This window comes from Botryllus schlosseri, chromosome 13 (genome assembly GCF_051294905.1).
Source record: "Botryllus schlosseri isolate E-star chromosome 13, Bs_hap1, whole genome shotgun sequence".
NCBI classification, from domain to species: Eukaryota; Metazoa; Chordata; class Ascidiacea; order Stolidobranchia; family Styelidae; genus Botryllus; species Botryllus schlosseri.
The window spans coordinates 17,470,799-17,487,652 of record NC_137248.1 but is presented as its reverse complement, the minus strand read 5'-3'; positions in this window follow the sequence as shown (position 1 = coordinate 17,487,652).

Sequence of the window (16,854 nt, the reverse complement as noted above, 5' to 3'; positions counted from 1 at the left end):
ATTATGAACTTTAATGATGGCTCCTTTTGACGTCACAGTACACGGGTGATATAAGGAAGTGCGAATTGGAGCTTGAAATACAGGGTACTGGAAGTTAAATTGCTTAAAATAACATTTTAAACGACACTTACCAGAAACATGTTACACTCGGGAATATGGTTTAGGTCGTAGGTAAACAACGAATTATATGAAAAACTAGAATGACTTCACTTCTAAGGGATGGAATTGAGTGAAATTTGTTTCGCAAAGTTGCATAGTTTTTGCAGACAACTTAATCATTTCGTAGGTTACCCAATAAACTTGACAATGAAAAGAAATGAAGCTTTTGTCAAAATTTTTCACCTCTAATATCTTCACTTTCAACTTGTTGGAATTAAGCCCAATTTGGTGTGCCAAGGGCCAACCTAACAAATTTAGCCAAACGCCGCGAAAATCTGAACAAAAATGGTATTTTGAACGACCCTAATGTAAGTTGTTTCTGGGCAGTTGCTCAACGACGCTGAGAATAAACGCAGCTAACCGCTTCATAGAAATGATTGAAATGTCTTTTTGGCAGAATCGCAAAGAATATCAAATTCATAAATTGTTACTTTATTTACGTTCCCTGGTTAACTATAGATGTGTCAGGATAGTTCATTCCTGCAAAATGCTATCACCTCGCTAAAGATTCCATTTTGGCTACGCCTTCCTGTCGGTCTCTGGTAATGCTTTATCGTAGAAATTAGAGCCTAAAGCAAACTTATATACATGGATGCCTCTTCAATTTGAGTAATGAATTTCGAAGCAGTGTCTAATGTTCAACTGTCTGACTGTAAAGTGAAAACAATGACAAATCGAAATCAGCATTATTCCGGACTACTTGGGTGGGCTGTTTGTTTTCATTCTACACAATTCGCAATGATTAAATTCCATAATTTAGAAGTGGACGGTATATTGAGTGCTGGGATACTACGTCACCCGATTTTCAGTGTAGATATATTCTATAGGTTGGTTTAGTTTATAACTATTAGTTTCGATATATGTTTCCGTGGTAGGATATTGCGCCATCCGACTATCCATCCGTTGACTCATAAATCGGTGACAAAGTATTGTGATACTGCGCTACCATTCCTTAGGAGTGTCATTTGCAACCGGGAAGTAACTCGACGAAGAGAACTGATGGCCTAGTGGCCTACACGAAAAATGCGATCTTCCTCTCACAGTAATCTTCAACAAATCGCATATTTGTCATTAGCGCCTGCTGTGTGGAGTAAATAACCTGTATGTACAGTGTACACGTCACACCATCTGCCGTATTGGCCGAATATGGACAGAGCAGTTACAAATTGCCTTTCAGTCAATTGCCAATAAAACGTAGTCTTTAACTCACACAATCTTTGCACTGTTAGCGTTGAGGAACAAAGTTGAAACTATGTCGATTTGTATAAAATCAGTACAAACGCGTGGCGTGATATCTGATAACGGACATGTTCCGATACATCAGGACATCTGCAACGCGTTGACAAAATCTCAAGTCTCTTTCGTGAGTCGGCCACCGCACGGCAGTGGTAATAAGTACCAAAGACTACTCTTCTGAGAAATATGCTTGTTAGTAGTCTCGGCTAATTTAACGCGATGAGATATCCCTATCTCACAATAGCACGTCCCAGCTACTTCAATGCACTTTTCAAAACGCAAATAGGAAATAAGGGTTCAAAAGCTAATCCGCACGCTCATTAAAAGCATACTGAAGGTATACAGCGACAATAGTAATTGCGAGGCAGCATTTATGAGGGTTGGTTCATGTTATGAAATTGTATCATTGTGGTTCCTAATAATAGCAAATGATAGAATAAAGAAAATTGCAGAATTAAGCCTTCATACTGTAGACTGAAAATGTTGGGCAGAGTCCTTATGAGAAAAGTAGCCAATATTATTCATATTAATACATATTTTACTTAATATGAACAAAAAATGACTTATTCGGGCATATGATTTTCATGACAAATTGTCAGGAATAATGGGAGTAGCCTAGGTGTTGTAGTCACTTTAGTAGTCAGAGCCATTTCTCAGCACTTAATCATAAATGGACGCCTAAATGCCGACGAACCATACGATTTGCAACTTGCATATAAATTTTCTCTACGTGCATTACAGAACACAAAGTATGAATTGATGACGCTGATATTGCTAATAGCGGTGAGAAGACATAGAATAGATGTCCATTGTCCATGCAGGCAGTACCGAAGCAGTACTTCGTCAGCTCCTCGCCAGAAAAAACGTCAGTACTGCTCCCCATAGGATGATCAACAAAATTTCTGGAGGGGTTTAGACCTAGAGGACCCAGGCGCAGACCACCATTAACTACGTGCCTTTTCACCACTACTTCAATCTGTCAGTAGAGAGTGTGTAATTGCTGCCTATAGTCGCGCGAAGCCCGAACAAAATTCAAAATTCGTGGCATATTTTTTTCAAATATATTGATATTGCAGCTTATATATTTCCATACATATTTATTCTCTCTCAGCCCACGTGAAAAGAATGACCGGTAGAGCTGGGGGGGGGGGTTCTTTGTAAGTTTCGGGCACGTAATTTATCATTATACCTCTTCAGGCGGCGCCGTTTTTACTTCATTCCATGTTATTATTTCGCGACCTTCCGTCTGCTATATTTCAGAAAGACATTATGGAATCGCCCAATATCAGACTAAATTAAAAGACAATAATATCTTTCGTGAGACGCACACGATTCCAAATTGGTATTTCTTCGCGGGCGCAGCATCTCCATCCCCCCTGCTGCTAGAATTTGTGCTGTTGGGTTCAGATTGCGAGGACAGGACTATACGGCGACGACCATTAAGGGTTATAAGGGGCAATGAGCATACATATATCGACGGTATCAGCCAACATACAACGGTCATTTTCGGCTATGGTTTACTTGTTGCCATCTTTTTGGCAGCACACGTCGGAAAGTAGCATTTGGGGCGAGGCAGGTGTTTCGTGTCTCGTCTTGGTGTGTCGTGCAACGGAAATGGCCGGTGCTGAAATGCCTCTTCAATAAATTATGCGTATTCGTTTCTTGGTGGGAATAGGGATATACACATTAAAATCAAGATAACTAGCAATATTGAATCGCTCGAAGCTCTACGATAATTTTCAATTTGAATAAATCTCCCGCAATAATGTATTTTATTTATGCATGCTCATTCACATAATCATTTCGCGCCCCTTCGAGCTCGCCCACTCCCAAAGGGAAGGGGGTTGAGGTGCGCCAGTCACGGCTCTGCCTAAAGGGCATGGAGCTGTGTGGCTGCGCATAGAGAAGCATATATCGAGAATATCTCTTGGCTTCAAAAAAAAAACGATCAATGGTGAGTTCGAGAGACTGTGTGTTCCAGGTCAGCTTGATGGAATAGAATATGGCGTCAGTGAGTATTAGCCTTGTGGCCTATGAGTTTTCCATTGAGTATGAAATGATGCCGTCTTGGCCGAGAGTGCCGCTCACTTACCTAAATTTGATGTATACGAAAATACATCATTGACTACATCCAAAGCTGTTTCCTAGGGATGGTGTGAACCTCTGAAAGGTACAGGTTGTAAAAGCGAACCTTTTTGAAAGGTTATCTGTGAATGCGAACGTGAACCTCGTGGCGTCACGTGACCTCATATTGCAAATTCCAATTCTACATTTCATTGAAGTGATATATTAATGTACGTACACGATACCTACAGCGACGACTCGGGCCACATAATGCCATAATGCTGAATTACATACTGACTTCTGAAATGTCGCCAAATGTATCAACTCGGGCAATCAAATGATATAATATAGTCCCATAAAATCAATATCTTCCGTCGCTTTGCCAACAATTTCGACGAGAACTTACAAGGGAATTAAGCTAACGCGTTAACGTCCTGGGCCAGTATACAAGAATGTTGCTATGGTATGGAGCGATTGGGGCGGGTATGGAGTATGCACAATCTCCATTTCATTCCGCACCATAGCATGTCCTGCCCACAAGTGACACTGGCGTATCGTGAACAATCCGAACATTACACAAGATGCCGTGATTTAATCGACACCGTTTGCTTGGTGACTTGGAATTTACTCGTAAATTTGGCTCCGAGTCACGAGTCAATCTGTATTTTTGAAGCACCGAGTCAAGTCACGTCAAATCATTTTTGCAAAGTGACTCGAGTCAAGTCAAGTTATACGAAAAGGTTGACTCGGGTCATCTCAACACTGTCTAAGGAATCATAAAAAGCAATATCGATCTGATGACCATATGACCTCAATGGTAGATGACCTCTAGATGTCGAAGATTTTGGAACGTGATGACTAAAAAGAGGCAGAAGAAAAGGCCATCAACTTGCGTCAGGTTACTGTTCATCCCCGGTTCTTACTGCAAAAGAAGTCAACATACCTTCACCCAAACCTCAATATCACGGCCCAATTGCCCGAGTGATGACCTGTTGCTTGATTATCACATTCCCAAAGGTCAATATATGTGGGCGAGTTAACCAACCATCACCATTGACGGTGGAGACTTCGGTTTAAGTCTTGTCAGTAGCAAGCTCCGTAGCGTCGGAGATTCTCCTCCCACGTCGCCGTGCTCACAGCGTATTTTCACTTAAAAAAACACAAAGAAATACCCGATCAAGGACCAAAGAAAGAAAATGAAAAGAGCGAGGACGGCTAAAATAGAAAGATAAATATCGAACACTACATTAAGTTGAGGAGTATGCCAGATCGAGAGACCGTATTGATCGCTCGACATCATCCGGCAGAAACAATGGTAGCACCGATTATGCCCACTCATAATCTGGATTCTCTAATATTCGACCTTCACCGAATTTGCTCGGCACCCCGGAGCATACCAATCGCCACAAGTGTGCCACCGCGCACCGGTTGAGAACCACTGCCCTAGTTGTTCACTTGAACACTTTATTACCAAACCTATACATAATCGCGTGGTACATATCATAGGGATCGTAGGACTCCTGTAGTCACACCTCAGTGAAATCCTTCATCACAAAGACTACACGAATTACGCAACAGCTTTATTTACAAAATATGGGAATTACATAAATGCAATGATTGCCTGATTGAATACAGGTACAAACCACTAAAACAGGTGTTACGATATAATTTTGCTTATTCCCATGCTCCCTTAATCGTGATGCGGCGTTGGCCCTATGTGTACGCGTTGTGAGGAATGCAAGAGATCAAACTGTAAAAACGGACTGTTAAAATTTGGTTCATTGTTAATAAATTACCGCACGGGTTTTCATTGATACGATTCTGAGTCACGGCAGAAATTGATTACTGAACTACCGCATAAAATCAAATTACCGCTCTAACGAAAGTGGAAGATTAGATAGTAACATACTTTGAAGTTGCACATTTGATAGAATATAGCAAGTTGAAATCTGCAGATATTCGCATTATTTTCTTTGAGAACTTATTATTATTATTGTACTTAAAAACAATTTGAATGACGCATATAACAACAATGTTTTTGCGTCAAGACTATACAGGTGCTATTCGAATAGATATCGTAACAATCACATCATAAAGTCAATGAAACCACTCAGTAGTGTTTCTTTGTTTCCGTTATGAGTTTCCAGGTTATTTTATTTGCCATGCATGGTATACTCCGAATTCGAGAATAGCAGCTCTAAACTGGCACATTTCGCCGCGTGGATGCGGTTTATTTTGTTACCAATTACTCATGTCTTCTTGATGGTTTCCTCTTCAATGCAGAATTCGTTGCATACTAATTTGCATACAGCGAAACTCGTAGCGACCTGTGTAATGTTCTGCCCATTTATAAAATACATGATTACAAATTCAAATATAGTAGTCTAATACTATATGTTTTCTGTTTCACGACACAATTAGTTTATTAGTACTTATTGGTTATACTGTTAAACAAAATATTATCCTTGACACAACGATAATACCTTTAGCTGTTATGTCAACAACTCCATTAGTACACGTTATAACTACGTACTAGGAAATTGGTCATTTAACCGATTATTACCGCGAGCAAGTTACCGCTTCACCGGCGGGGTATTCTGCGGCATTCATTGGCTTTGTAGCATAGGAAAATGATCACACAGTTTAGCGTACCTCCGACAGCGCCACGGAGGAGAGATTTTTCAGCAAATAAAGGCTATATATATATGCCTAACATACCCCAGACACAGGTAATGGAGACTGACCCAGCATGTTTACATGTAACTCAGCGTTTCTTGAAACATTTCCAGATCACGTACAACTAATCTATTTTCTATAACACCTTGTACCAACTGACTCCCGAATGACTTATTTTACTAACAAAAATTAATGTGGTAAAAGCAACTGTTTCTTCTTTACAATGTTGCCTACCCGGGTTATCACAGTACTCGCAACATATCAAAGATAAGTGTTCAGGCTCATGAGATGAGTCTGACTCTTTAACTTAATGGCCACCAAGGACGAGAACTCACGCTAACATTTCTGCTACCGATGGGCTTGGTTTCTGCGTCCGAAGGGGTTTTCATATCAACCATGCACTCATAGCACTGCACTACACTTGTACTTATCCTCCTTGTTTGATTGCGATGTAAACATACTTAAGGCATTATGGATTATAATTTCGTTTCGACATCGCTGATGGTTTATTACAATTTACAATATTGAAAACGTTAATGGTAACTGAAGGTATGTAGATATGGCATTGGTATTGGTGCTGTGTTCATTTTGAGTGCTGTTGCGAGGTCCCAGTCAAGTCAAGTTATTTCAGGGCAGTGACTCGAGTTAAGTCAAGCCATTAACAAAATGTGATTCGAGCGTCCCCCACACTGTAATTCGATTATCGCTTTCATATTCATAGAACATTTACGACAAACAACATTTCTTCGTGGTCTCGAAAGATCAAAGCTTACAGAACAGTCGATGCGGGTATTCTCACCATGCCTAGAATGATTGGTAGGGTACGGAGTCACCGTGCCATTTACTCCATTTTCTATTATACCTGCTGAATTTTGCCCATTGACAAGGCTCAGCACAAGACAGTTGAGGACAGATATTCATCACGAACCAGAGATAGCCACGGTCCGGATTAGCAGCCGGTGCCGGAGCCGGATTTCAACGATTTTTAATGTAGTCCAGTGGTTCCCAAACGGTGGGGAATTCCCCACTGGTGGGGAATTCAATGGTTTCAGGTGGGGAATAGACGCAATTGTTCAAAATTATATACAGGACAGTCTACATATTCACGGAGACACATGCGCAATCACCGTTACCAGTTAACTGCTCTGGAATGTATGTATCGAAAATTATACTGCGTGTTGTTCACAAAACCTCATTTTTAACTCTGGAGGGCCTATCATGGCGTCACAAACGCATTCAGCACGACTATAGTTTGACGTGAAATAACGCTATCGCGAAATTTTGAGCGTTACTGGACGACTGGTATCGGTTCACAATACGTTTTATGTTGCAGTTACAGGCGATTTACTTACGTTCTGATGTGGTTGTATGTCTTGTGTAGTCAAACCAGCAAATAGCTGCTCTGTGATGACATAAGTGCTGGGTAGTGGGGAGCAGGACCGTAACTGCCGCACCCCAAACCCCCCAATTAGGGGGGCGAGCTCGAAGGGGCCCAAAATTATTTCGTGAATCAACATAAATTAAAGTATTTTTTTAATTTATGCCACTTTTACAAAAAAAATTCGCGCTTGGTGCCCGATTTAATATTGCCGAATATCTGATTATTGGGTACCTTTCCCCCACGAAAATACGTAGAATTTATAGAAATGGAGACTTCGGTGTCGGCCATTATTGCGCCACGACGCACCAAGGCATATGAAGTTATAGGCCATGTAACATGCAATTCCGAGAAGTGTGCCAGAAGGATCAGCAACGAGAAGACCTTGACCGAGAAGGAATGCCCTTGATATATATACAATACACATATATGTTTAATTGGCTAAATGGCTGGCGCCGAATGTTCCTGTCTGGGCGATCTGAGCCCCAAAGGACAAATGCCATCCCACAGGGAAAAATTATTTGCCGCCAGTAAAGCAATACCAATTTGAAATCGTGTGTGCCTTTTACTTTTGGCGATTTCCATATCTTTTGACATAGCAGATTTAGGAGGTCACGAATAGCATAATGCAGCGAAGTCAATATACCAACGGGTCCGCCCGAGGATGTTCAATTCTTATTTAGGAGTCCTTCCTTTTCCAACACACCTCACTCAGCTCTACCGGTAAATCTGATTACGTGAGCAGAGAGAGGATAAAAAATTGATAGCAAAATATATGCAATTCCCGATCATATTGGCCGATTCAAACACGAATTATATAAATCTTTCGCGCTTCGCGCGTTTAGTCGAAATAAGGCGACGCACTAAACAGTAGATGTAGCTTATAAGTTACAGGAAAAAAGCTTACAGGCTCAGCGGGGCTGAGGTGGTTCTGGAGGGCCAAGACCAACGTTTTTGTGGCGGGGCTAACACAGTGCTCTTACGGTCCTGGTGGGGAATGAAGGCTCGGAATAGATCTGAAGTGGGGAATGAAGACAAAAGGGTTGGGAACCACTGAATTGTAGTCGGATTGGATCCGGATTTAGAATTATAGCTTTGACGATTAAATCTTCGCAGGATTCTACATTTGCTGAAATATTAGTAATTAGCAGGATATTGGGAGAATTTTCCGGACTCTGAACTGGAAATTCATCGGCCGGATTTTATCGGACTCTGACTTTTCAATTGCCAGTCGGAGCAGGAAAGATTCCGATACCTAAATTTGGAATCCAAACATCTGATACAAACTCGTAAATAAGCAGACGAACGATCAACCTTTACATGCGATCTTTATTCAAGCGATAGAGAGAGAGAGAGAGAGAGAGAGTGAAGAGAATCGTTGCAACCATAATAGTTCTAGTAAATACAGAATCAAATGTCACACCGATATTCAAGGTTATTTGATAGGGACACCTAGCATGACGTTAAGGTCTTTGTCGTCCAAGCTCACCCTACTCCCGCAATTGTAGAGCTTATCTTGCATTCAGTCCTTTATACATTCACCATAGTCACTCATGGCGCGTAGTCCGAACCACCCGGCAAAGATCAGTCAACCCACATTAACGCGCTGCGAGTGATCGGAGGCGAACTCTTCTGATTCGTCGCTTTAAAACATTCGAGGGTGGATGAGACAATGATTACGTGGGGAAATGCAGCAGGTGGTTCGCAAAAACATTCAACTAGGTGGTTTACTGGCATTTCCACTAATATTAATAATAATAAGTCGTGTAAGTGGTCACTTAGCGATTGGGCATACACATTAAGAATAAGACGAATCTGAGTGTAATGAAAACATGATGGGCTGCTGGAGTTGTTGACATAACAGGTAAAGTTATTATCGTTGTGTGAAGGAAAATATTTTATTAACAGTATAGCAAATGATATAGTTCTTGTGACAGCAAAACAAATATTATAATGCTATTACCATGTGTATTTTACTGATTGGCAAACATGATTTTGCTAAAAGGTCGATAATAGGGATACTGTGAACGTGAGGTTCACGTTCGCGTTCTTTGTGTGAACCTCGGAAATTCAGAGGTTCACGCTCACAAACAAACCTTGGTAGGTTCTGCACTGTGAACCTTTTTCATATATTACAATTTTCACGTCATTATAGCATCTTTGGTTGAAATATAATGCATTTCAACTCCAGGCCACTCTATGCATGGTGCTGGCAGCATAAAAATCAAAAACAAACCAGCTTGACGATAATCAATTTGATACATATTTCATACTTTCGTAACCTGGGCTTCGGAGCTGGCACAAATTTTAAACTCCGGCTCCGGAGCTCTATTCTCTTCTATGATGAGTTAGCCCGGCTCCAACCGTCAGATCTCATTGATACCGCTTCTCCGGCTCCGGATGCAGCTTCGGCTCCGTAAACTATCGTATGCTTCAGACTTGTAGTCAATAACTACCGTTGCGCCGGGGGCCGCCGCGCTGAACCGTTTTGTTTTGTGTTGGTATGCACAGTCCTGTGACATCATTACTCTACGTCGACTGTAGAAAAGGTCATACCTGCTATAGTCGCATGAGAACTCACTCGACAGCATTGATGCGTACTGCATCAAAACACTAATGCGGCGTTTTATTACCGGCTCTGCACTCGATCATGCCCAGCCATACAGTTGACTTTAATCTTGAAATTGTGGGATTGTTCAAGTGTAACTGCAGCAAGTGGAATATGAACGCATATCGCGACCACAAATCCGCTCTCTACCAAATACCCAATGGGTTGATATTGATGCGCTCGTTACCGCGACCGGTATCGATCAAGTTTACTGGAATATAGAAAGATTTCCTTCAAAAGAACCGCATGAATGCCAAACAAATGCCACTGAGAATCTGGTGTGCAGCGCACCGTCTCAGTAACGAATTAAAGTATACACGCTCATTGCTTGACAGTTCAGGAATACCACTGTTTCAAGCAGACAAGGATAAATGCCCAAAACAGATGATTACATACGCGAAAACGCGCATTCAATCACCAATCCGAAATGGAGTTCGTTCATCGAATTGACTCGCTCGCATCGCGAAAATTGTTCGCGGACGACAAAGTAGTTCTGAGATGCGTTTCTCTATTTACGTTCGCAGATCCTTACACGATTATGCGCAGGATTGAATTCCAATTCGCAGGCGCACACAAGAACAAACTGATGAATTTCGCCGCATGATTAGGAAGCTATCACCAAATAACGGGCATTTGCTTGTCTAATTCAGAGATTAGACGGCGTACGGTATCAGTGCGTGCGCGCCTCAAATCGACATGTGCAAGACTGCAAGTGCAGCAAAGTCACGTTTATCCGCTGTCGTCGCTTCGTTTAATACAGTGTTTTTCGAACTTTTTCCCATCGCGTACCACACGGCGTGCCACTAACTTGTTTTTCACCACAGGTCATACCACCTCAATTACTTATTTGACTTGAATGTACCGGTGTTTGTTGGTTATTCCAACACCAACACCAACGAATAGCAAGAAAGCACAATTTAGTGAGATAATTGCGACTGTTTCTTATGCAGAAACTCGCCAATCTGAGATGCGACATTACGCTACTCGGAGTACTTTTCGAGTACCGCCTAAAGCAGTGGTTCGATAACGGTGGGGAATTCCCCACTGGTGGAAATTCAATGGTTTCTGGTGGCGAATAGACGCATTTGGTGAATATTATTTATAGGATAGTCTTTACATACTTACAGAGACACATGCGCGATTGCCGTTACCAGTTAACTGCTCTGGAATGTGTGTATCGAGAATTAGTAATTGAGAATGTCCTCGTAGGACGCCTAAATGTCCACTTTTTTGGTAATTTGTCCTCTTTTTCTCTGAATGCCACGAAAAATGCGACTCCGACACAGCGAACGTCGGAGTTTCGTAAAATATCAGGGGCCGAGTCAAAGTGATAACCTTTTTTCGATCAACTTTTTTTAAATCACCAGTTTTCTTGGAGCTTTCAATATTTATAAAGATAGTGTCCTCTCTTTAGGATCTCAAACTGTGGTAACCCTATTTTGACGGGTTATAGAGTATTGGGTAGTGGGGAATGAAGACTCGGACTAAATCTGAAGTGGGGAATGTAGATAAATAGGTTGGGAGCCACTGACCTAAAGAAACTCTCTGGTACCACACTTTCAGAAACACTGGCTAATAACTCATTAGTTACTTTGCTCAGCTCACATAAGCACCAGTGCCATTTTGTGAAATACATAGTGATCAATATTTTTCGAACCGCTCTATTGGCCATCAGTGCTGTGCTGATGACGAAATTGCGGGTATGACCAGAGGTGGTCAGTAACGAAGTACTTCTACTTTTTCGAAGTACTCAAGTAGTTATCCTCTACTTCTGGTACTTACTCAAGTAGATCGGATTTTCGCTACTTCTACTTCTACTTCTTGACATTTTGTGATCTACTTACTTACTTCTCGCTATTTTCAGTTTGTCAAGTAGAAGTAGTTCAATCTTCTAATCAGGAAGATAGCCTGAGGAATTTCGGAGCTGTTTTAACGGAGTATTAACATTAAATTTTCATAAAAGTTTAGTAAAGCACAGAATTTTCGTCGCGCTTCACGCGCAGTGGATACGGAGTGACCAGTATGATTTCACGAAATTATCGGTGAATGTAATTTAGTTAGGTGGGGGGTTGGCGTGGTTCCGTTCACACCACATTGTCGCCCTTCGCCCATATGAAATAATGCATCACAGTATATATGGCTCATCATAACGTTTGAAACTGATGTTTCGTAATCTAGCATTATTCTTGTCATATCGTAATCTGGCATATATGTCCATGGCGTGTCCTAATCTGGAAGAGTGGACTTTGATTTATTTTTGTTTTAGAGCTGTTTTAGCATACCACCTTTGAAACTTTCTGGACTAAAAACATGAAATACATATTCTGCTTTTAGAAGTAGTATTTACATTTCACTAATTCCCTGTAACATATACTTTGAGTTATAATTAATATCAGTTCTTTTGTCCGAATAACATACATGTTGAAGTATAAAAGCAAGTGCAGTAATGCATTTAATTTCTGGAAATAAAGCTACGCAATATGGCATTTTTACGGTCCACCATATTTTTTATTAGCGTTTACTAATCGCGCAAAGTGTTTACCGCGTATCCTATACAACTTCTCCGTATTGCTCTTCGACTAAACTACGGGCCTTATAATATGGGGGATGGCGCCATAGCATGCTATTTTCCAAAACGTGTTTTCCGAAAAAACAGAGGATTAGTATCGCATTTCCATATCAATACTATCATTTTCATCCCATGATGTGGACGAATGCTTATGCTATCGAAAGTTGGATACCTGCTGGTATGCATCAATATGAATCAAGCTCGTCACCTATCACATAGCTCGATTTGCACCTTTTTATAATCCATCCAATCAGGATCGTTTTCAAAACTACTTACTTACTTGAGTACTTTTAAAGTCAGTCAATTCTACTTCTACTTCAAGTAGTTTTAGGTTGCTTATGAAATAAGTACTTCTACTTGTACTTGAGTAGATTTTTTCGTCGCTACTTCTACTTCTACTTGAGTAGCTTTCTTGACTACTTTGACCACCTCTGGATGACGAATAACCATATGTCCCAGAATATAGCAATGCCCGGCATATCACGTATACCGGTTTAGCACGTTATATATGAACAATTTGAACATGCTTATAGTTTAAAAAAAGGTGGCGCCAACGACGATACAATCATTAATTTTTTGAATGATTACCGTAAATTGTTGTGAATTCAGTCAAACGTATTAGCATAGTATCTTATAAAATACATCACTTTGGAGCCGGAGCTGGTTGTTTGAAAAGTAGCTCCGGCTCCATCAGAATTTTATTTAGAGCTCCGGCTCCGTTGAAAATACACGGCTCCAGGGTTCCGGGTTAGGGTTGGGACTTCGGAATCGAATTTGAAATCCCAGGATCGGGATTTCCCGGGATTTTCGCTTCTCAATCCCGAGATTTCCCGGGATTAGCAAAATAGTAAAATACGCATAATACAAGCTACATAAACAACATTTATTCCTTGTAATATTGGCTCAAAACATGAGAGCATCGAGAGCAGTGATTCCCAACCGCGGCTCCAAGATAGCCTTCTTGCGGCTCTGAGTGACCTCTAAATATGCCACAAAATATAATGGACGACAGTTGTTGTTTGTTTGCATAAATAGTTATAGGCAATTTTTGTATATGAATGCTGAAATGAGGAATATTAGATATCTCTAAAGCCGTCCAAGGCCGCTTCTGAGAACAGAAAAACAGAATTTTTGCAGACTGGTGTCAACTGCACGGAGGAATACCCGTCAGACAACGAGATATTTTGAGTTCTGCTGCTCGTAGACCTTTATATATCGTCTTTTTGAAGAGATTATTACGATACAATTTCACTAATATTAAAATAACGGCTCATAGTCAAGTATAAATTGCAATAAGTCCAATATTTTTCATAGAATAATCCTCCGCAAACTTGTGTATCAAGTGCTGGAATGTCTGAAGAGTTATCACATAACAACAAAATAGTATGTTGAGTAATGATATGCATTTTCAATTTATTTCAGTGCCAATCTGCATCTACCAATGCTAGATTAACAGATATACAATCTGTAGAAGTCTATGTGCATGTGCATGCTTTTGAGTTTGCTAGATGGTGAGATTTAGAGGTAGGTTATTATTAGCTACATTTAGAATTTTCGTTACCAGTATATAGGCCTAGTCTAATCGGGTGTTTTAATGCGGCTCCCAACGCATACTCTGAAGTTTGAAATGCGGCTCCGACATTCAAATTGGTTAGGAACCACTGATAAAGAGTATCATCGCTTAGACGGTTTCGTAATTTGTTGGCGAAATATCCTTAAAATATGGGTGGGGGCGCCAGACGTAGGCCCTTTTCAAAAAGGGGCGCTGAAGGGACGTAAGGTTAAGAAACAATGTTTTGGACAACCTGTCTAGTTTTTGACACTGCTTTATTACCAAAAAATGACATATGGCGCTACGTAAGCCCTGGTAGATGCTGTTAACAAATCCCGAGATTTCATTGGGGTTAATCCCGGGATCGGGATTGCTTCAAATCCCGGGATCGGGGTTTCCCGGGGTCCCAACGCTACTCCGGGTCCAAAGCCCTGTTCGCAACTTTCTTAATCTCTCAAGTGATATTATATTTTTGATGTGTAAAAATGTTCCGGCGTTTATTATCAAATTATTTTGGATGTTATTATCCATTTAAACAGCCCCGATGCACCAATGATATTCCTAATTTCTTTATATCATATGTCGCCAGCGATATAGGTTGCCTAATCATTGGAGACGGAACGTATAGTATATACACTACACACATTACACAGGGGATTATTTGAAAATCACAACAGAATCTCATGACATGTAAATATGTAATTGTGGTAGCACACTGCTACCAGAATATCATCTACAAAATTACATAAAACAAGGGTATTATCAAATTAGAAGATTGGTTGCCAGCCTTTTTTCTTCATTCAGTACAACCTGAAATCTATATTTACATGCTTTAAAATTGATCCCTCCAGTAAAATTTGGTAAGATTTTGTTTTGTAAAGACCCAATAAAATTAATGAACAGTGAACTGTTAATCGTTGGGTTACCATATTTCAGAAATCTGAAAGGAGGACAACTTTCTCGCTCAATTCCCGGAAACCAAAAAATACAGTTTTTCTTTCACATTATCAGGTGGTTGACTAAAAAAGGTCAACTTTCCGGTCCAGCTTCCGAAATAGCCGCCAGCGTCACGACCCCAATGGCAGTGATTCGAATCCCGGTTCGGACTAACTTCTACGTGTCGGAGGTTATATGGGCTACTCATCGCCGACCTCACTGCAGTCGCAGTGACTTGAAAACACAGACACAGCGGGCCGAGCTATAAGTCGGCAGTTAAAAAGATACGATGCTAAAGCGCACAGAGACTGCCTGAAGAGAGTGCCTGAGAGAGTGCAAGAATGAACATTCAAGAGACGAAGAAATGCATATTCATTGTACTGGGTAACTTGTAATGCCGTGGAGCACAAAGCCTTAAACTAACTATAATGCGCCTCCCTAAAATGTGTAAGTACACAGCAAACACAAAACCGTAAAAGGATAATCCGGGATCATCTCGATTAGGTTCTGATTTTCTAAGTGTCGGGGGAATGTCTAAAATACGTAGTAGGGTTGTCTTGTGGTTATATTCAATCAGAATAAATTCCAACTCGGTGTTGTTCCATGGCATGCGTTAGACTTCATTATATCGCGTTGTTAACCTAATAATGCGAATTTTCTATCGCTTGCGGGTATGTCTAAAAGACGCAGAAAGGATAATGTTTGTGTTACATTCAATAACGATAAATCACTATCCGGTTTTGTTCGATCTCAAGCGGTAGCTTCGTTATATCCATTAGAAAACAATGTTCTACCTTCGTTTTATTGCGTGAGGATGTCACCGGTGTTGAATATTCGTGTTGTTGCTCTAAGGCAGAACAGTTTCGTTTTCTTCTGATATATATGATCTTCATTAGATATATATTCGCTCTTTCGGTAATCTCGTATGTTCAACGAGTATGGATAATAGTTTTATTCAGAGAATAACTAAATAAGTGAGATGTTGTACGTTTAGGAATATGATTATCGATGCGTGACTTCTAGAATATATCGGCGATTCAAATTTACGCCATCGCGCGTGACAAAGATTTGACTCGCAACAGGTAGCAGCCAGGCATAGTTCGCTCTTTCTGTATGGTAAATGCCGTAAATATATAGGAATTGTGACTGAATGAGGTAGCGGGTAAAAGGTATATATATGCAGTAGCATATAGCTTATGGGGTATTTCGAATTGCCTGTAGTATATGACGCCTAGAGCAGTTTGACTTTCTTCAAACCAGGCGTAGACATAACTGTAGAAAAGTCTCAACGTTTCCAGGTTAGAATTATAGAGCTAAACCGTTTTTTCCGAATTAGATGACAATTATATTACTGGCATTTCGCTCTAATTTAGTGAAATTAGACCACTAGAATTATCTAGTTGTCCAAGTCGCTTCAAACATCTGAATTACCGGTAGGCCTACCTTCTATACCTATATCATAATATTTATGCTTGAATTTTCTAGGCCTATAAGTCATATAGATACATACCTGTAGAACACTGATTCGTAGGTTACCTGCCTTGGTACTGGCATCCTGATTTTATAAAAGTTGGTGCAAGAATGGACATTTTCAACTTGATGTTGATTAATGGAGCAAAATTTGATATTTGAATGCAATTATACCTCGAATCCAGTGACAAGATTATTTATCGTTG